The sequence below is a fragment of the Zingiber officinale genome, chromosome 9B (assembly GCF_018446385.1).
Source record: "Zingiber officinale cultivar Zhangliang chromosome 9B, Zo_v1.1, whole genome shotgun sequence".
Lineage (NCBI taxonomy): Eukaryota > Viridiplantae > Streptophyta > Magnoliopsida > Zingiberales > Zingiberaceae > Zingiber > Zingiber officinale.
The window spans coordinates 18,220,030-18,241,479 of record NC_056003.1 but is presented as its reverse complement, the minus strand read 5'-3'; the positions used below and the strand labels follow the sequence as shown (position 1 = coordinate 18,241,479).

Here is a 21,450-nt window from a genome sequence, read left to right as displayed (position 1 = left end):
TTTTTAAAAAAAATTCTGGAATTTTTCAGAGCTCGTATAGACGAGTTTACGGGGATAAAAATGGGGCTTAGGGAAAGCCTGTTTTGGATACCCATTTAAGTGAGGAAATGTTTTATTTATAAATACATTTTCCTTCTTTTTCTTTTATTTTTCCCCTCACCGTTTCTTTCTTCCCCGTGCCCTCACTCGAGCCTCGCCCGCGCCCCTCTTCTTCCCTCACCGAACTCATCTGCCCTAACCGCCTTTCCCAACCACACCGCAAAACCATCTTCTTCCTCCTCCCTCACTTGATCTCTACCCTAGCCTCTTCACTACTGCACACCGCCGCCTTCTACTGGAGACTAGTTACAGCGATGAGATGAGGCTCAGCGCCGGCCACCAGGTCCGGCACCAGTCGCCGACGTTGATGGCGGCTAGCAGCGTGCCCTAGCGCCGACCCCCTTCCCTGTGCCCTAGCTGCGAGCCACCCGAGCACCGCCGCACCTCTGCCCTAGGTGATGGCCAAAGGGGGAAAGGATCGTGCCCTAGATCTATTCCTCACTGCCGCACCTCTGCACAACGCTGCTACCGCACGAAACAGTGCCACCAGCCGGTCTCACCGTGCCCTAGCATTGTCGCCGGATCCTTGATCACCTCCGACCAGTGGAGAGGAAAAAGGTAAGATTGGTTGGAATTTGGTCGTTGCTTAATTTGTTATCTCCAATTCTGGATCTCAATTGAATCTGACCAGTGGGAAAGATTTCCAGCAGGGAGATTGTACTAGGTGGGGTGTTCTTGGTCAGACCCATCTTGTTTCAGCGTCAACAATGGCTAGGTAGTGAGGTAAGGAGTAGATAATTGTATCTTTGTTGTAGATTCTATGTTGTTTGGACTATTGTGATGATAGATTTGATTTAGGTATGAGGTAATCAATTTGTACCTGTGTATTTCCTGACTAACGATCCATACTCTAGGTTAACCAGAGGAATTTGGTTTGGAACGACAACAGGTGTCTTCGGCAGTGACTCAACAGCCGAATATGCATATTTGGGTGAGTTTTGGATTGAGGTAAATGCATTGTTGTTAGTATAAATGGATTTTGGAGTTAGTAAATCTATTATGGTTTGTGTAATTGGAATTGGTTGAATATCATGATGGTATGTTTGTCGTTAGGCCCATTGAATTGATTTTCATACGTGGAGTGTTTGATTATTGATTGAGGATCATTAGATTTATTCGATGAGTTAGGAATGTTGGATTAAACCTGACTCAATCAAATGGATTAGATGAATCGAGATTATCGTTGGATTGAGGTTTCCTTAATTAGTTTTAGGGATTTTATTTAGCTATTTAATCCCTGTGAATTTAGTTAAATAAAATATATTGATACAGGACTCTGATTTGAGATGAGCATCTCAACGTCGGATTTGGACTGGATTGGACCTTCCTATTGAAGGCGGGTACCTCTTGACTTATCTTTTATGATATTGTCAATTGGATATGCATAGTATTTTATAGCTACAAGCAATGATCATGTTTGTCTTTGGTATGTCACTGTTTGTTACCCATATCATGTTCTGTTGGGCGTTTGTTATATATCCATGTTTACGTTTCGTGATTATTGCCATGAGTACCTTAGTTCCTAGAGTAAGTGACATGCCATACCTTACTGAGGTTAGAACTAGGTTCTGGATTTTATTATCTGGCATGTGTATCTATGTGTTTATATCATATCTGATCTGTATACCTAGACCCTTTTGTTTTGATCCATGTACATTGTTGGTACATATTTTATGGAGGTGGATATGTGCAGGACCTAGGTTGTTATACCATAGAGGACCTGTATACCCTAGATCTGAGGATTTGACTTACTTGTACTAGGGTACACATTTTTATATATATATGTGGATTTGGTTCAGAATATCGCCATGCTTAGTGTCATGCAACATTCACATGATTGCATGCTGTGTGATAGTCTACTCTGTTATTGAAGAGCATATCGCCAGTTTCATCACTGTTCGGTGCTCCGTTGGTCCGCTCATGGGTAGCGTGACGCAGCGTGGTAGCACGTCAGGGATTCCTCCCCGTCATAGTGTATCGGGAGATGAGAGCATTGCGCTCCCCCATTATTGATTTGGGGTAGGAGTATGTGTATACTCCGACAGCATCCCGTCCATTCGGTCACTCATCAGGAGAAGTGACGTCAGAGTGCACGGTTGTCATTTCCCTAACCACTCAATCTCACCATTGTGTGTGAGATGACTGACTGGCGTCAGGGGTGACCATGTCATTGGCATCATATGCATTTATTGCATTTATTTGCTTGTGTTTGTTGCACTTATATGCTGCATTTTGGTGGATGCATTTGTTTGACATGCATACAGGAGGCATATTGTGTATCTGGTTTGACGACCCTTTTGTTCTGGATAGGAGTTCCTGGTGAGTACAGCTTCCTCAGTTACCTTTCAGTTTTGCATATTTCCTATATATGATTAGGAAGTTGTATTCCATGTTTATTGCTGTTAGATATATCTTGCTAGGCATGTCTATTGGTATTCGCTGAGTTGTTGAACTCACCCCCGTGGACACTATTTTTTTTCAGGTACCAGGTTGTTTATGGTGTCGCTTGGAGTATCCTGCCTGCTGGTCCCATGTCACCTCAGAAGATCTGTCTTCGCTGTTGTTCATTTGTACTTTGGTATTTGTGTATCTAGCTTGTGTTTCGATTTTGTTTCCGGAGTGGTGTTTTGTGGTGTGGTGTAAGCCTAGCCGGCTAGCATGTCATATATTTTGGTTTTCTATCATTTTTCTACTATGTTTTGGATTTTTGTTCCAGCCGAGTGGGCTGATGATATAAACTGCGTGGATGATTTTGTGTTATATATTTTTTTTATTACTGTTATTGTTCCGGCCGTGTTGGCCGAGGTATATGTGACCCTGAGGGCTTTGTATAAATGTTTCAGATTATCACCGTACAGGGGAGGAGCTGCCGAAATTTCTTTGGACAGGGACTCCCCCGGGGCGTGACACCTGATCGATCCAACGTGCTACTGTGCACGGAGGTAAATTCGGAATTGATCATCTGATCGATCCAGTCTGGTCAATCAATCCGATAATCGATTCAGAAGCTCTCTGTTCGCGGGAATGAATTCCCGATCGGTCGACTAATCGATCCATGGCCAATCGATCAGCTGATAGATTCATCAGCTCTCTGTACGCGGCAGATCACTTCCCAATCGATCGGCTAATCGATTGGGGACCCTCCTATCGATCGGCTGATCAATTGGAGCTCTGATTTCTGCTGCATTTCAGTAATTTCATGTACAACACGAATGTATCAACCAATAAACATTGGAATGTTACTAAGCATGTCATGATTCATAATTTACCGACTAACATCGAGGTAGCTAGAAGTCTAGGCATAACATTTAGAATTCAAAAGGTGCGGAAAAAATAAAATATAAGGAGTCCTAATCCTTTAAGCTTGTTAGTCTCCAAGGGTCTTTATTCCAAGTTCCTTCTCACACACATCTTGTCGCATTGCCCTCCAGTCTCCGCTAATCCATCTTCCCTTTACCTTTATCTGTAGTATAAGGAAAGGAAACTATAAGCTTGGGAGCTTAGTAAGAACCATCTACCTCACAAAAATATGCATTCGAAGAAATCATGCTTTCAAAGGATGTCATTTGAAATACATGCTGATAATCATGCTGAAAATGCTAAAACATGGCATATTGACATATAAGTCATGGCAATCAAATACTGAACATAAAACTATTTGTTATATCAATAATAAAATTAAACTGATACAGAAGCTAAGCTAAAATTGATGTTAGGTTAATGCTGAAGCTGAGTTGTATGCACCTAACTGATTTGTGAAGTTTTGAAAACTATTTTCATAAATAGATAAAAATACTAATCATGCTACTGATGGGCCCGGCAACTGTACTTGCTATGCGCGCATCCCTAACTAGACCCGAGGTAGCTAGTCACGAATCTAGTAGGGTTTACTAGGTTATCTAAACCTAGGGACGACTATGGGAGCCCAACCCAAGGACAACTGAAAGTCCAGTACAGTGTCACTGATAAAAGTAAAATACTGTTCATAACTGATTTATCTCATCTTGTTCTTACTAGGTTATCTGAACTTAGAGCTAGGTTATCTGAACCTAGAGGCGACTATGGGAACCCACCCATTGGACCGTAGTCCCATATAATTGAAGCAAGACTATATATGCTATTAAAATGCATCGATGGCATTTAACTGAACTATTAAAATGCCTACTGCAGGATATAACTGTACTTGTCATTTTATCGAGCACCTGGTGTACTCTAACTCTACATATGGCTACACTAAGAACATAAAAGCGAACTAAGAACACAAAAGCATACGATTGGCTACTTATACTGCAGGTGAGGGGTTACTTACTTCCTGCGCTAGGTTTCTTACAAATTCTGATCGCTAGGTTTCCGGAGAAGAAGATCTCTTCGGCAATCTTCTTACGTCTACGCATTCTTCTCGCGAAGAGGAGCGTCCTCGTATCGGAGACGTCGCGGGAAGGTGCTCCTACGACCCTAGGGGTGAAACCCTAGTTCTCTTGGGCTTGGGCGCCGAGAGGGTGAGGAAGAGAGAGGGTGGCATCGGTTGAGGGTGAGGGAGAAGAGAAGTTGTCGATCAAAAATAATAAATCCCCACTTAAATTTCCTATTTATATTAAGTGATTAATACAACCCAACTCAATCATAAATATAATTTCTCTCCTCTTCTTTCAGCACACCCCTGCTGGGGGCCCCCTGGTTACTAAGGTCATCTATAAATCGTAGGGTCTAATAGGTCCCGGGTTCAATTCCCGTTTAGGCTATTCTATGTTTTTATTTAATTTTGCTACTTCTACTACTCCAAAAATTTCATAAAAATATTCTAAAATTCTAGCAAAATAATAGAATATTTCTAAAATTTATTTAAGAAATTTTTGCGTGTTACAATCCCCCATACCTTATAAAAAGTTCGTCCTCAAACTTAAAATAACTCTGGGTACTTCTGTCTCATACTAGCTTCTGTCTCATACTAGCTTCTGTCTCCTAAGTCGCCTCTTCTGCTGTGTGATTTTGCCATATGACTTTTACTAATGGTACCTCCTTGTTCCACAATTTCTTAACTGCTCGATCTACTATCTGAATAGGCCGACTGTCATAGCTGAGGTCTTCGCGGACTTGTACCGACTGGGGCTCAATCACCTGGGTGGCATCTGGGATATGCTTCTTCAGCATTGAGACGTGAAATACGTTATGGATAGCTGACATCTCCTGGGGTAGCTCTAGCTCATATGCTACCTTGCCAACTCTTCTAGTGATAAGGTATGGTCCCACATATCTGGGACTTAATTTGTCATTCTTCCCAAAATGCATTACTCCCTTCATGGGAGCCACTCGGAGGAATACTGTATCCCCAACTGAAAACTCTAAAGGTCGGCGTCGTGTATCAGCATAGCTTTTCTGGCGGCTCTGAGCTGTCTCTTTCCTCTGGCGGATCTGCTGTATAGCTGCTGTGGTATCTGCTACTAGATCTATCTGAAGTTCTAGTTCTTTCTGTTCATCACTTTCATACCAGCAGATTGGAGATCTACACCTCCGCCCATAGAGAGCCTCGTAGGGTGTTATGCCGATAGTGGCCTGATAACTATTGTTGTATGCAAATTCTACTAAACACAGATATTTGCACCAACTCCCCTTGAAGTCTAGGGCACATGCTCGGAGCATATCTTCGAGTACCTGATTTACTCGCTCCGTCTGAACATCTGTCTAAGGATAGAAAGTTGTGCTAAACTTTAACCTGGTGCCCAATGCTGACTGTACACACTCCCAGAAGTGTGACGTGAATCTACTGTCTCTGTCTGATATAATGGTCCGTGGGACTCCATGCAGTCTGACAATCTCCTTGAGATACAACTAAGCCAGCTGTTCCATGGAGTAGGATATCCTGATAGCTAAGAAGTGGGCTGATTTAGTCAATCTGTCGACTATTACCCAGATGGTATCAAAACCATTCGTGGTTCTGGGTAGTCCCACTATGAAATCCATGGAAATATCCTCCCACTTCCATTCTGGGATCTGAATAGGCTGCAGAACTCCTCCTGGTCTCTGGTGTTCTACCTTGACCCTTTGACATGTCAGACAGGTACTGACATATCTAGCGATGTCTCTCTTCATTCCAGGCCACCAAAAATGTCTCTTTAGGTCTTGGTACAGCTTGGTGGAACCAGGATGCATCGCATAAGGATTCTTGTGAGCCTCGTCTAGGATCTTCCTCTGTAGTTCCTCCTGATCCGGAACGTATAGTCTGTCACCAAAATGTAATACCCCACTATCGGACACTCTGAACTCTCCACTTTCTGATTCTGTCAACCCTTGCTTGATTTTCTGAATTTTAGGGTCCTGATCCTGAGCTGTCTGAATGTCACCAAGCAAGGAGAATACTAATGTCATAGTAGAGAGCTGTCCAACTACAAGTTCGAGTCTGAAATCTGTAATCTCTTTTTGTAGGGGCGGTGACATGGCTGCTAGGGATAGTAAGGTGACACTGGACTTCTTGCTAAGTGCGTCTGCCACCTTATTGACTTTTCCTGGGTGGTAGAGGATATCTATATCATAGTCTTTGACCAGCTCGAGTCATCTGCGCTGTCGCATATTTAGATCCTTCTGAGTGAAGTAGTACTTCAAACTCTGATGATCTGTATACACTCTGCACTGGGCTCCGTACAAGTAATGTCTCCAAATTTTGAGGGCAAAGACAACTGCTGCAAGCTCAAGGTCATGAGTAGGGTAGTTCCTCTCATAATCCTTGAGTTGTCTGGAGGCATAGGCGATCACCCTGCCATTTTGCATCAGTACTGCTCCTAGTCCCAATTTAGAGGCGTCACTGTAAATATCAAAGTTGTCTGTGTTTTCTTGCAGAGTCAGAATAGGAGCACTGGTCAATCTTCTTTTTAGCTCGATGAAACTGTTCTCACAGTCCTCTGTCCACTGAAATTTTCTGTCCTTCCTGGTGAGAGTTGTCAGTGGGGAGGCTATCCTGGAGAAATCCTCTACAAATTTTCTGTAGTAGCCTTGCTAGTGCCAGAAAGCTTCTGATTTCACTGACGTTCTTAGGTCTTTTCCAGTTACTCACAGCCTCTATCTTACTGGGGTCTACCATGATACCTTCCTTAGAGATGATGTGACCCAGAAAGGACACCTGATCAAGCCAGAATTCACATTTCGTGAACTTGGCGTACAGCTGGTTCTGCTGAAGGGTCTGCAGTACTATCTTCAGGTGCTCTACATGTTCTTCCTGAGTTCCGGAATAGATAAGAATGTCGTCGATGAACACGATAACGAACTTATCTAAGTATTCTCTGAATACTCGGTTCATGAGGTCCATGAAAGTAGCTGGAGCATTCGTCACGCCAAAGGGCATGACTACGAACTCATAATGTCCGTATCTGGTCCTGAAAGTTGTCTTGGGTATATCACCCTCTTTAACTCTCACCTGGTGATATCCCGATCTGAGGTCTATTTTAGATAACACTGTTGCTCCCTTCAGCTGATCAAACAGGTCATCTATCCTGGGAAGAGGATACCTGTTCTTAATCGTGACTTGATTTAGTGCCCGGTAGTCTATACACAGGCGCATGCTCCCGTCCTTCTTCTTCACGAACAATACAGGAGCTCCTAATGGTGAGTGACTAGGGCGTACGAAACCCTTGTCAAGCAGCTCCTGTAGTTGCTCCTGAAGTTCCTTCAGTTCTGCTGGAGCCATGCGATAGGGTGCTTTGGAGATGAGATTCGTACCGGGGATGAGTTCTATCTCAAATTCAATCTCTCTGTCTGGTGCTAGGCCCGGTAACTCCTCAGGGAAGACTGCTGGGTAGTCACATACAACTCGGACCTCTTCTAGCTTTTGGTCCTTGTTCTGACTGGTACTGACTACATGTGCTAAGAATCCTATACATCCTGAATCTAGTAGTTTCTGTGCTTTCAGAGCTGAGAGAAACTTCTTGGCCTTTCTCTTTGGTTCCCCGATGTACCCAAACTGCACTCCTGCTTCAGGTTAGAATACAACTTTCTGTTTACGGCACTCTATGGAGGCACCGTATTTGATCAGAAAGTCCATTCCCAAGATGACATCATAGTCAGCCATATCAAGCACTATCAGATCACCAAAAATCTCTCTGTCTGATATAATGACTGGCACTGCTCGGAGCCAGTGCGTGGATGCCATGATTTCTCCTGAAGGTAGTGTTGTCAAAAATTGACCATTGAGTACCTCTGGAGATATCGCCAACTTTTCGACGAATGTCCTGGATATATAAGAATGGGTTGCCCAGTATCGAATAAGGCAGTTGCACTTTGTTGTAAAATACTGATCTGACCTGTAACAACTGTCGAGGCATTCGCTACGTCCTCTCTGGTGAGTGAGTAGATCCTCGCATTCGTTGTGGCTGAGGGGGCTTCTAGTCTGCCTTAGCTGATATGTGGACCATCTAAAGCAGCCTGCATCTAGTGCAACTGGGATGGTTTGTCTCCGTACTAAATCGGTTGCAGTGGGGGAAAACTGGTCTTGTTCGGGCATTGCTTAGCCATATGCCCTTCCTGGCCACATTCGAAGCATCCTTGTGTGCCCTTGCGACAAACTCCGGGGTGGAATTTCCCACAAGTAGAACACTTGGGATAGCTAGGCTGTTTACTAGATGGTCCTCCTTTTGGGTAACTCCCTGGTTTACGTTTGTTACTGGAGTTCCCTTTCCAGTTAGAGCTGTGGCCCTGGTGTTTCTGAGTACCTGAGCCTCCTTGGCCTTTGGACTCTGAGAAGGCTTGCTTCTGCTGCTTGATGTTGTTCTAGTAATGCTCGGTGATCAGAGCACTACTTACCAGTTCTTCAGTGGTTTGCGGCCTATGTACGCTGCTAGCCACGCTCATTGCTTTTTCCGGCCTTAGCATTTTGAGTATCAACCGAACTCGTTCTCTTTCAGTGTTGACTAGTTCGGGGCATAGACGAGCTAGTCTGTTGAATTTCTTCACGACCTCCCCAACTGAAAGGTTGCCCTGACGAAATTCAGTGAACTCGTCGTAGTGGCGGTTTGTGACCCGCATGTGAAAGAACTCCTCAAAGAATTCTCTCTCGAAGTCGGCCCATGTCATCTGGTTCACTGGGTGCTTCACTTTAATCCTCTCCCACCACATACGTGCGTCTCCTGCCAGGCAAAAGGAGGCGCATTTCACCTTTTCATACTCTGGCCAGTCCAGAAGCTCCATCGTACTCTCCAGTGTTTTGAACCAGTCTTAGGCATCCCATGGTTCACTGGTGCCTAAGAAGTTCTCTGGCTTGATTTTCTGCCACTGGATCAGATAGGCTTCTCCCCTTGCCCATGCTGCTGGGGCTACTGGTGCTGTAGGTTGGACTGGTGGAAACTCTATCACTACTGGGGTTGCTAAGTTAGGTTCCGGAGTGACAGTGGGAGTGTTCTGCTGATTAGCCCTTAGGGTGGCTATCTCCTGTTGCTATTCATCTAGTTGCTTCTGTAACTGAGCCACTACCTCTGTAAGCTCTAGGGGAGGCACTGAGTTGTCTACCTCATGCTGGGGCTCAGTAGCTGGTGCCCTTTTTGCTGGGCGTCCTCATACCATTTTCTAGGGAAAAAGAGGACATACATAACTAATACAATCATGTTTACATAACTACTATTATCTTGTTAGATGCTACCATATATGAACATGCTTTAGTCATCTATAAACATGAAAGAAAGAAACATAAATAAAGTGAGAGATATTCTTACTTAGAGGGTGTAGGTTCAATGCTGATGTGTGTGTGGAGGAAGTATGGAACTTGCTCTGATAGCACTCTGTAACGACCCGCCTTCTACTGACTGAACTGTAAGGCCGAGGTTACATTTGCTAAACTATTTTGTGCGGAAAGCTGAACTAATTAAAAATTCTACTATTTACTATAAAATCTGGGATTTAATGTTCACAATACTTTTTTTTCTTTCATTGATGTACATGTGCTAAAGGGGAAAGTTTGAACTCTTCATGCAATATCCTACCATATGACTCATGCTCAGCTATTTAATGCAAGTCTCTAAGAAATGGAACATGCTTTGGTAATTTCTAAGAATATGGGTGGAACCATAGCTTTACTTTATCTTCATAAAAAAATTGGACATTTATGCAAGCTAAACATGCCATTAACACTACCCCAATAACCCATATGGTCAAGGAGCTGAAAGCGGAGGTTTCCAGCCGAATTCAAACCTTCCAATCGATTGAAATTGGGATTCAATCGATTGGAGTCATCTCGATCGATCACCTGATCGATCCAACGTGCTACTGTGCACGGAGGTAAATTCGGAATCGATCATCTGATCGATCCAGTCTGGTCAATCGATCCAATAATCGATTCAGAAGCTCTCTGTTCGTGGGAATGAATTCCCGATCGATCGGCTGATCGATCCATGGCCAATCGATCAGCTGATCGATTCATCAGCTCTATGTACGCGGCAGATCACTTCCCAATCGATCGGCTGATCGATTGGAGCTCTGATTTCTGCTGCATTTCAGTAATTTCGTGTACAACACGAATGTATCAACCAATAAACATTGGAATGTTACTAAGCATGTCATGATTCATAATTTACCGACTAACATCGAGGTAGCTAGAAGTCTAGGCATAACATTTAGAATTCAAAAGGTGCGGAAAAAATAAAATATAAGGAGTCCTAATCCTTTAAGCTTGCTAGTCTCCAAGGGTCTTTATTCCAAGTTCCTTCTCGCACACATCTTGTCGCATTGCCCTTCAGTCTCCGCTAATCCATCTTCCCTTTACCTTTATCTACAGTATAAGGAAAGGAAATTATAAGCTTGGGAGCTTAGTAAGAACCATCTACCTCACAAAAACATGCATTCGAAGAAATCATGCTTTCAAAGGATGTTATTTGAAATACATGCTGATGATCATGCTGAAAATGCTAAAACATGGCATATTGACATACAAGTCGTGGCAATCAAATACTGAACATAAAACTATTTGTTGTATCAATAAGAAAATTAAACTGATACAGAAGCTAAGCTAAAATTGATGTTAGGTTAATGTTGAAGCTGAGCTGTATGCACCTAACTGATTTGTGAAGTTTTGAAAACTATTTTCATAAATAGATAAAAATACTAATCATGCTACTGATGGGCCCGGCAACTGTACTTGCTATGCGTGCATCCCTAACTAGGCCCGAGGTAGCTAGTCCCGAATCTAGTAGGGTTTACTAGGTTATCTAAACCTAGGGACGACTATGGGAGCCAACCCAAGGACAACTGAGAGTCCAGTACAGTGCCACTAATAAAAGTAAAATACTGTTCATAACTGATTTATCTCATCTTACTCTTACTAGGTTATCTGAACCTAGAGCTAGATTATCTGAACCTAGAGGCAACTATGAGAGCCCACCCATTGGACCGTAGTCCCATATAACTGAAGCAAGACTATATATGCTATTAAAATGCATCGATGACATTTAACTGAACTATTAAAATGTCTACTACAGCATATAACTGTACTAGTCATTTTATCGAGCACCTGGTGTACTCTAACTCTGCATATGGCTGCACTAAGAACATAAAAGTGAACTAAGAACACAAAAGCATACGATTGGCTACTTATACTGCAGGTGAGGGGTTACTTACTTCCTGCGCTAGGTTTCTTACAAATTCTGATCGCTAGATTTCCGAAGAAGAAGATCTCTTCGGCGATCTTCTTACGTCTACGCGTTCTTCTCGCGGAGAGGAGCGTCCTCGTATCGGAGACATCTTCGGAAGGTGCTCCTACGACCCTAGGGGTGGAACCCTAGTTCTCTTGGGCTTGGGCGCCGAGAGGGTGAGGAGGAGAGAGGGTGGTGTCGGGTGAGGGTGAGGGAGAAGAGAAGTTGTCGATCAAAAATAATAAATCCCCACTTAAATTCCCTATTTATATTAAGTGATTAATACAACCCAACTCAATCATAAATATAATTTCTCTCCTCTTCTTTCAGCACACCCCTGCAGGGGCCCCCTGGTTACTAAGGTCATTTATAAATCGTAGGGTCTAATAGGTCCCGGGTTCAATTCCCGCTTAGGTTATTCTACGTTTTTATTCTACTCCAAAATTTTCATAAAAATATTCTAAAATTCCATAAAAATAATAGAATATTTCTAAAATTTATTTGAGAAATTTTCGGGCGTTACACACACACTTCCATAATAACTAAGGACTTATTTTTTTTATTAAGTCAGTATAAAAAGAACTTTCCTTAAATGGTCCCGCTCAATACACTTAGAGTGTACTAGTGTAATTTATTAGTCAAGATAAACTAATACCTAATTACACTACGACTATTACAATGGTTTGTTTCTTTCCATTGTAGTCGTGAGCTACTATTTATAATTTATAAAGAACCAATAACACGATCTCCTGTGTGTGACACCACACACCGTGTTATCGACAATATAAATTAATTGAACGACTACACTTAGTATATATAAATGTAGATATTTGACCAATATGATTCTTATTTCTAAATAAATGTTTATACAAAAACTAGGATTTTAGTATATACTATAACAATAATATCTATAAATTTATAGATACTAAGTTTTATCCCTAAATGCTAAGTCTTTTAATTCCTATATACTAAGTTTTATTCACATATTATAATTTTTTTCATATTTATATCATATATAATATATATTATTTATATTTCATTTATGATTAAATGGATAATTTATACACATATAATTTCTTTATAAAAATTTATATTTATATGTTTTATTAATTCCTATATACATATACTAATTCTTTATAAATTTTATAAATAACAAAAATCTATATATATGGTTATATAAATTTTTACATATACTAAGTCTTTATAAATTTTATAAATAACAAAAATCTATATCTATGGTTATATAAATTTTTTATAAGCCTAAGTATATTTACTCAGTCATATAAATTTATATAAAAATGTATATATACGGGTTATATAAATTTTTATCTAGTTACTCAGTCATATAAATTTATATAAAATTTATTCACATGGATTATATAAATTTTTATATATTTACTAAATTATATACATTTTTATATAAAAATTTATACACATGGGTTATATAAATTTTTATATACACATTTGGTTTTTAAATAAATTTTATACATATTTATATTCAACTTTTTTCTTAATTGATTAATTCTAATTCCATAAATATAAGCTAATTTAATAAAATCTAACTTAATCCATCTATTAAATTAGTAAATTCTTAATTAAATCTGAATTTCAATTAAATTATAATTAATTCAATAAATATCCTTAATTAAGTGGTTTCAGACACTATAAGGATACTCGATAGTCGATATCCTACACTACGATATGATTTTACTATTATATAGGCATGAGATTTTCTAACAGATAAAGGCCTAGTAGGATATTCAATATCTTACACTACAATATAATCTTACTAATGTATAGACATGAGCCTAAATAACAAACAAGGATCTCGTAGGATACTCGATATCCTACACTACGGTATGATCTTACTATTGTATATGCATGAGTCTAAATAACAAACAAGGTTCTAGTAGTATACTCGATATCCTACACTACTATATTGATACATAAAGACACAAGTATAAATAGCATAAATAACATGGATAACAATGAGACTGCATGAATATCAAATAGATCAAACTAAGTACAAGCAATTAAGTATCAACTCAAAAAATAACTTGAGTGGAGTAAGGTAAGTAAGTAAATGCCACCTGATCAATATATAAGCAGATATAGTTATGTGCTAAGATCAAAGATCTAAAAAAGTCAAGCAAAAACTATCCACCTCAATAGTAAATCATCCTATCTTCAAGTCAAAAGTCTGCATCGAACTCAAATCTTACCGGTATCAGAAATGAAGCTTAAACTAAGTACTAGAGTAATCCTAGTAATAAAGTTAAATTAGTTTATCCACGTATTGATTAATTTATATGTTAATTATTCTCCTGACAAATAATTTTGTTAACTAAACTGTCAACTAATAATTTACAAATATGATAAGTAATTCAAGTAGCTATCAAGTTAATCAATTCTTGATTGATCTCATAAATTCCTAATTTGATTAATTAATGTCTTTAGTAATCATTTAACCCAAATAAGATTAGCCACAACTTTTAAATCAATTAACTCAATTAATTAATTAACCCTAATTAATTAATTCTATTAATCAACCAATTTAATTAAACCACTATTAAGGAAATTAATTAATCTGTTAATTAACTAGTTAATGTACGAAGTCTAATCAAATGGATAATTGCATTAATTAAACCTTTACCTTAATTCACCGGCAGCAGATCTTCTTCGGTGGCTCACGGTGGCTAGAGATGGCATGGGTTAGAAATTGGTTGGTGGTCGGCGATGAGCTGCAATGGCGGTAATATAGCAACGACGACAATATAGCAACACTGACATCAAGGGAGAAAGACAGCGTCGTCAGCAGAAAAGCGATAAGCGCACCGCTGGTCACTCGTGAAGGAACCTTAGAAAGCAGTATCGATTGCCTTCGCTACCCTCCTTCGGTGAGAGTGTTAGTGTGGAAAACACTAGACGAATCTGTATTTTAATTATGTCAAAAAATTTAAAATTAAGTTATTTTATGATCTAACAAGATTGATTGAGCTTATAGAAAAAGTCTTAAGTGTTTTTAGATAAAAGTCCTAATGGATTCTAGGCAGGTGGAAAACTTTAGGGGTGGTAACCCTAGGTTCTAGAGGATGGTAACCATAAGTGATAAAAAGTCCTAGCTATTATTAGACAGGTGGAAAACTCTAGGGGATGGTAACCCTAGGTGGAAAGTTTTGACGGATCGAGCGCTTCGGGCAAAATCCTAGAGTCAGAGACTCTAAGTTGAAATCCTGATGGTCACGGACCAGGTGGAAATCTGGACGGGTCGTGGAGTGGACGTCCAGTATGAAGACCGAAAGCCTCGGACGCTGAGCAAAAGTCTACTCGGTATGGAGGATCGGTCTGGAAATAGGTAACTTTTCCTGAGAGGAGTAGGCGAGGACACGTTCCTCGAAGAGGGAATAATAGGTGTCGATTTGACCTAGACTTTCGACGAAACAAAGTCAGAACCGGACAGTAAAAGGCTGCCAAATCTCATATTATATATATTATTTTATGTCTGGAATAACTTTATTTTGTAGAAAATAAAGGACTGAAAAAAGCTGATCCGTCGCTCGGAAGGGGTTCGGACGCCCGGAGCCCAAAAGTTATCTACAAGCTAATGTGATGCGCGTCGATTGGCCGAACCATGTGTTCCAGACGCTTGGAGGGGTTCCAGGCGCCCGAAACAGCCTATAAAAGCAGGCTTCGACTAGGAGCTTCACAACAACATTCCGAACAAGTTTCGCTTTGAGTTGCTCAAAAAACGCTTATACGACGCCCGAAAGCTCCGACGACGATTCTACTGAAGATTTCTTTATACAAAGTCGTTGGTATTCTTTAATTTTCAAATTACTTGTAAAATTATATTTTTACTCTTTTTGACTGATTAGTGGTTATCCATCGAAAGCACTCTCACGTGCGGACCTTGGAGTAGAAGTCACCACAGGCTCCAAACCAAGTAAATTCTTGATGTTTGTATTGTTTATCTTTATTTTTCGCTGCGTATTTACTCAAAACGAACAAATTAGCCACGAGCACTATTTACCCCCCCCCCTCCCTCTAGCGCTTTACGATCCTACAGCATATTCGCGGTGGTGAAGCAAGATGATGGTTGTCTTGGTGCCGACAGTTGTGGAGGAGCGAGTATGTTGCATTGGCATCAATTGTCCGCAAGGATAGCCAAGCGACAGGGCGCACGTAGGGGCGACGTTGATCGCTCGTGTGGTGAAACACCATAGCGAGCTCATGGGTGAAGGGGTGACGTGGAGGGGAGAAGATGGGGATAGGTGGCCTGCTTTCGGTCGACCACTAAGGACGGTGGTGAGGGCAGCGACGCACCATGCCGACGGTCGATGGTGAGGCACGTATTGCACGTGGGGAAAGCAACGACGACAGAAGGTTAATTAAAAACTTAGTTTTAGTAAATTAAACTTAGGGAAATTGAATAGAGTACAAACTTCCTCTATCTAATTTATCCCCTCAAAATATCCATAATTTTTTATAAAATCTAGGTAAACTCTGAAAATTCACATATACTATATTTATTTCATTATTTATTATTAATTATTTTATCTTTATTTTTATCTAAAAATTTTATTAGATCAAATTCTTTTCAACGTAGAAATTAAATATATAATTATATTTAAAATATGTATTAGGTATAAATATATTATCCTATGTACTTACCAGTGTGCCTGCACTTGCTATTCTTATTACAATTATTGATGTGTAAATTTCATCGAGTAAATAACTTTCCATAATGGGATGATTAATAGGCGCGCAGTAATTGTGGGGCCGGGTTGAGGGGCCGCTGGGTTGGCGGTTCCAACCTTGCAGCATTAATAGGCGCAGTAAGCTAAATATTTTTTAGTAAAATATCATATGTTTTTTAATTTATCCGTAAATATATAAATACACTCTGAATTTTTAACCGGAGATACACAACCTGAAAATCGAACATCGCATCCCCAGCCGACCCTCTCTTGCCGCCTCCTGCCCCGGCCCCTTTTTCTCGCCGATCATCTCCGACACGCACGCCCCTCGCCGGAAATCACCTACGCCTCAGTTCCTCATCCTTCTACTATCTCCGTCTGTGTGTCTTCGCCTCCACTTTTTCAAAGCGCTTTTTACCTGGTGGATTGCAATTTTTCTTCGGATTTGAGGATTTATGCTCCCCTAACCTGCGTTTTGTCGATTTTATCAAGGTTTATTTTGTGGGTCGATCAATCTATTGTTTTTTTTTTTTCAGTGGTCTAAATGGTTGTTCTTGGGGATCCTGCTACAACTGGTTTCTCGCGCCTCCATGCTTTCTGCACTAGTACGGTGAGCATCCTTGCTGTTTTTTTTTCTCTCCTGAATTTCATCCGTTATTTTCTTGTAGGTCTTTCCGTGTGTTTGCATTCTGAAAATCCTCCCTTGTCTTCTTCCAGGGAAGGCAAAGGTCTGATCTCTGTAGGCGCAAGTATTCTCAACCTGATAGATTCCACCTTATTCGAGGTGGCTTGACTCGATGGCATGACCATGGATTGTCAGTTAGTAGAGTTTTGGTGCCAAAGTTGCCCGCAGTTTCGAAAGGCCAACACGGTTCACTAGTAGAGGAACTTGATTCACTGGAAGTGTACCCAAAAATCATACACTTTTTTCGTCGTCCACTGCTTCATGACAATGCTGTTGTAGAGCTGCTGAGGCAGGTCCAAGCAAAGGTTTCAGGTGACATTGTTGAGATAAAAACTGAAGTTTGTTTCAACATAGGTGTTGATGGTGACCCATCGAAGGAGAAACTTGGAGCACTTACGTGGCTTCTGCAGGAGACATTTGAGCCAGAGAATCTTCAAGCAGAGAGCTTTCTTGAAAAAGAAATTGACATTGATGCTGGTATTGTAATTGTTGAAGTTGGAGCACTTACGTGGCTTCTGCAGGAGACATTTGAGCCTGAGAATCTTCAGGCAGAGAGCTTTCATGAAAAAGAAGTTGACATTGATACTGGTATTGTAATTGTTGAAGTTGGACCTCCCATGTCCTTTACTACAGCATGGTCAACAAATGCTGAATCAACTTATCAAGCGTGTTCCTTAATAGTAGTGACTCGTATGGAGAGGTCAAAGAGATTCCTTTTGTCTTAGGAAAGGAAGCAAGCCACTGGAGGAGAGCCAGATCAATGATTTTGCATCACTTGTTCATGATAGGATGACAGAATGTGTTTATCCAGTAAAGGTTACTACATTTCACACTTGTGCTATTCTTGATCCTGTTATAGTGATTTCAGTCATCGAGAGGGGAAGACAAGCATTGGAAGAGATTAATGTAAAGATGGGCCTTTCTTTTGATGAACAAGATATTCAGTACTACACCAGACTTTTTAGAGATGACATTAAGAGGAATCCAACAACAGTTGAGCTCTTTGATGTTGTACAGTCAAATAGTGAGCATAGCGGACACGGTTCTTTAATGGGAAGCTCATTATAGATGGTGAGACAATGAGCAGAACACTAATGCAAATTGTGAAGGGCACTTTGAAGGCAAATCCAAATAATTCTGTGATTGGATTCAAGGACAATTCAAGTGCAATAAAAGGGTTTGCAGTATCCCAGTTGCGCTAAAAGGGTTTGCAGTATCCCAGTTGCGCCCAGTATCACCTGGCCTGACATGCCCCCTTGATAATATGATGCCTGAACTAGATGTATTATTTACTGCAGAGACCCATAATTTTCCTTGTGCCATAGCTCCTTACCGCAAGGCAGAAACAGGAGCTGGAGGTCACATAAGGGACACACATGCTACTGGACAGGGATCTTTTGTTGTAGCTTCTACAGAAGGATATTGTGTTGGTAATCTTCATATTGAGGGGACCTATGCACCATTGGGAAGATTCATCTTTCACATATCCATCAAATTTGGCTACTCCTTTACAAATTTTGGTTTCTGCAAGTGATGGAGCATCTGACTATGGCAATAAGTTTGGAGAGCCTCTGATTCAAGGTTACACAAGGACATTTGGCATGAGACTTCCTAATGGTGAACGACGTGAATGGTTGAAACCCATGATGTTTAGTGGGGGCATTGGACAAATTGATCATGCGCACATATCAAAAGGAGAACCAGAAGTTGGAATGCTTGTTGTCAAGATCGGAGGTCCAGCTTAACGAATTGGAATGGGAGGTGGTGCAGCTTCAAGCATGGCCAGCGGGCAGAATGATGCAGAATTAGATTTTAATGCAGTGCAGCGAGGAGATGCTGAGATGGCTCAGAAGCTTTATCGTGTAGTACGTGCTTGTGTTGAAATGGGAGATAAAAATCCTATTATTAGCATCCATGATCAAGGAGTTGGGGGTAATTGTAATGTTGTAAAAGAAATTATCTATCCTGAAGGAGCTGAAATTGATATCCGTTCTATAATTAGTGATCACACAATGTCAGTTTTAGAAATTTGGGGTGCAGAGTAACAGGAACAGGATGCTTTGTTAGTTAAATCAGAGAGTCAGAGTTTGTTGCAATCTATATGTGACAGGGAAAGGGTTTCTATGGCGGTTATTGGCATGATCAATGGTAGTGGACAAATTGTGTTAATAGATAGCTTGGTTGTTCCCCATTCCCAAGAAAATAAGCTTCCTCCACCACCACCACCACCACCTGTTGAGAATCTTGAGCTTGAAAAGGTGCTTGGAGATATGCCATAGAAAAATTTCGAGTTCCAGTGAGTACCTCCGGTAGTGGAGTCTCTAGATATTTCACTCAGCACTACATTAATAGATTATTTAAAAAGGATCTTGAATTTACCTTTAGTTTGTTCAAAAGGTTTCTTAACAACAAAAGTTGGACAGGTGTGTAACAGGACTTGTGGCACAACAACAAACTGTGGGTCCCCTCCAACTACCACTTTCTGATGTTGCTGTTATCTCCCAGAAATATATGGATTTTACTGGTGGTGCTTGTGCAATAGGAGAGCAACCACTGAAAGGTTTGTTGAACCCGAAAGCTATGGCAAGGATGGCTGTTGGTGAAGCATTGACAAATTTAGTTTGGGCACAGGTTACATCTCTTGGAGATGTAAAGGCTATACCTGAAAAAGGCATTTGAAGCTGTCCAAGAACTCTGAGTGAGCAGTTAATTTCTTCTGGTCATGACATTAGTGATGGTGGGATTATTGTTTGTAATCTTGAGATGGCATTTGCAGGTAATTGTGGTATGCAGTTGAACTTGAGTTCCAAGGGTCACAACCTTCTTCAAGTTTTGTTTGCAGAGGAGCTCGGTCTTGTTCTTGAGGTCAATTCGCTGAATGTTGACAAAGTTATGCAAAAGCTTGAAGCAATTGGAATTTCTAGTGAGATAATTGGAAATGTTACTTCTTCGCCAACTATAGAGTTGTCTGTCGATGGAATCATGCAACTGAAAGAACAGACTTCTTTCCTTAGGGACTTGTGGGAGGAGACAAGTTCAACTTGAGGGTCTACAAAGGCTAGCTTCTTGTGTCAAATTAGAGTAGGAAGGCTTAAAGCATAGGCATGAACCTTCATGGTCATTGTCCTTCACTCCAAAGTTCACTGATGAAAAGCTGATCCTTGCTACTTCAAAACCCAGAGTAGCTATCATTCGAGAGGAAGGTAGCAATGGTGATAGAGAAATGTCGGCTGCATTTCATGCTGCTGGATTTGAACCATGGGATGTGACCATGTCAGACCTTCTGCATGGACAAATCTCTCTGAAGGTGTTTTGTGGTATCACATTTGTTGGCGGCTTTAGTTATGCTGATGTACTTGATTCAGCGAAAGGCTGGTCAGCATCCATTAAATTTAACCAACCTCTGCTACAACAGTTTCAAGATTTTTACAACCGTGCAGACACATTTAGCCTTGGTGTTTGCAATGGTTGTCAGCTCATGGCTCTTCTTGGATGGGTTCCAGGAGCCGATGTGGGAGGATCCCTTGGTTATGGTGGAGACTTATCACAACCTAGGTTCATTCACAATGAATCTGGCCACTTTGAATGTTGCTTTACAAGCGTAACAATTGGTAAATCTCTAGCTATAATGTTTGAAGGAATGGAGGGTAAGAGATTGGGTGTTTGGGCAGCTCATGGAGAGGGAAGAGCATACTTCCCTGATGATGGTGTTCTAGATCATATTCTGAAGTCCGACCTGGCCCCTTTGCGTTATTGTCATGACAATGGCAGCATATCAGAGGTTTATCCTTTCAATCCAAATGGATCTCCACTTGGAATTGCTGCGCTTTGTTCTCCTGATGGAAGGCGCCTTGCCATGATGCCGCTTCCTGAAAGGTGCTTCATGATGTGGCAATTCCCATGGTATCCAAAGGAATGGGATGTTGACAAGAGAGGGCCAAGTCCATGACTACGTATGTTTCAAAATGCTCGCAAATGGTGCTCTTGAAAGAGGTATATGTATCTGAAACATTTTTTACATTGTGTTTACATCTTTCTGAATTCTTTTACTCCTTGGTTTGTAACTGAGCTTATTTTGATGCTTTTCTGCAGGGTTTGAGCTGAAATATCTCCTATTTAAGATGATAGAGTTTTATGCTTCCGTGAGATGCAATCACACCTGCATCTCTCTTTATCCGATGGTACGATTCGAGTATGATTGATGAATGAGACTTTATACTTCCTCTATTCATGGAAATTCTTGCTTCTTAAATTTTCTTCTCATAAGGCCAAGTAATTAAAGGGATGGCAGCTTGTTTAGTTGCTGCACTGTTCCACTTAATTTGAAGTTAGAACCTCTGATGCTTACTTGTGGCTTGTGAAG

General features: G+C 40.8%; 1 pseudogene; it reads left to right on the top strand.

The window, feature by feature from the left end:
* The first annotated feature begins 16,625 nt into the window (after nt 1-16,625).
* On the top strand, nt 16,626-21,075 carry LOC122023648 (annotated as a pseudogene).
* The last annotated feature ends 375 nt before the right edge of the window (nt 21,076-21,450 follow it).